The sequence below is a fragment of the Mus caroli genome, chromosome 6 (genome assembly GCF_900094665.2).
Source record: "Mus caroli chromosome 6, CAROLI_EIJ_v1.1, whole genome shotgun sequence".
Lineage (NCBI taxonomy): Eukaryota > Metazoa > Chordata > Mammalia > Rodentia > Muridae > Mus > Mus caroli.
This window is the reverse complement of record NC_034575.1, coordinates 82,203,807-82,205,346: the sequence shown is the minus strand read 5'-3', so window position 1 is coordinate 82,205,346 and position 1,540 is coordinate 82,203,807. Positions and strand designations below refer to the sequence as shown.

Here is a 1,540-nt window from a genome sequence, read left to right as displayed (position 1 = left end):
TGTTCTGAGGGGCTTGCCTGACAGCTGGCAGGGAGATTTTTCTAATACCTTCCCTATACGTGAGGTCTGGATTGCTTCATGGGTTTGGCAGAGCAGGAGGCTTGCCTCAGGCACACCAGCAGGGAATACTTGAGGGGTCTCCTAACATCTGGGTACTCTATGGGTTTTCTTCTGTTTTTTTTTTTTTTCCGGGGTGGGGGATGAGAAAAATCTGAAAATATAAAGGGAAGAAAATTACTTTTCCTCCCACATCCATACCCAGCCCAGCCCTGTGACCTCAGACCTGGGTGTCATGGTGATAGAAAGATGAGATTTCCTCTTACCACGGGGGTGACCTGGGGAAGACACAGATCAACAGCTACTGGGGGATGGTGACATGATGATTGAGGGGTGGTGACGTGATCTGGAAGATCATATCTTCTCAAACGGAAATTAGTAAACAAGGAGATGACTGTCTCAAAAAGGACGTCTCAGCATGGCAGGAAGTGCAGGCACTGGGCTTGATGACAGAGGGGCAGACCAGGTGACCAGCAGACTGACCATGGTCTGGGGATCAGAGGGTGACTTGCTTGAGAGACTTGAGGAAGGCTGGTCCTTGCCTTCAGTAAGTCAAGCACTACCAAGACTAAAGCAAACGCGTTTTCAGAGTCTTGGAAAAGGTTTGATGGTGCCCAGTATTTGGATGGGGGGGGGGTGTTAATGAGGTTAATGAATGTTTTTAGAGTGCTTCGAGATGCAGTTATATGGCACACAGCCAAAAGCAAGGCTGGCCTGCAGCCCATTGACCAATCAAAACACAGCCACCAGGGACACAGCAGCAGCCAGGCATTCAATGAATAGTAGTAATTACAGTTTATGGCCCTAACCAACAAGCTGTCAGCAAAGGAGGCTGGGTTGCCCACCTCAGGAAGTCCTGGTGGGCCTGTAGTTATGCTCCCCAAACTGAATGGGGGTAGAAGAAAACTGTCTCTCAAGAGAGCCTCAAGCACAGCTGGGAGGACTTCCAGGAGAGCACAGCTGGGAGGACTTCCAGAAGACGCTGAAGGTGAGGAGTCAGAGATGCTCCCATTTCACACCAAAAACCAAGCTTTCTTCTGAGAGATGAAGAACTGGAGTTCCCAGGAGATTGGTTCATAAAGCCATCCTTCCTAAAATAGCCTAATATAGCTTCCAAATTAAAATCTACAGGAAGAGACAGCAGAGTCTGGCAGGTAGCAGGGCGTTTCTCAGAAGGAAGAGTCAGTTTTTTTCCCAAGAGGAGAGTCACTATTGTTATTTAGGTATTTCCTGGNATGAAGCTCAGAAAGCTGTTTTCCATCATGATCAGTCCAGGGAGAGGGTACAATGACATCTTTAGTAAAAAAAATACTCTTCAATGGCTTTTTGTCTTTTGTCTTTCACGTCTTTATCTATTTGAGACCGACTTAAGTAGGAAGCCTGATGATGAATCTCCTCTGGGTCTATGTCTTGGTTAGGGTTTTACTGCTGTGAACAGACACCATGACCAAGGCAACTCTTATAAGGACAACATTTAATTGGG

General features: G+C 47.0%; 1 pseudogene; it reads right to left on the bottom strand.

Annotated features, from left to right (window-relative positions):
* Positions 1-903: 903 nt before the first annotated feature.
* The window catches only part of LOC110295682, a 2,627-nt pseudogene continuing 1,990 nt past the window's right edge, over positions 904-1,540 (bottom strand).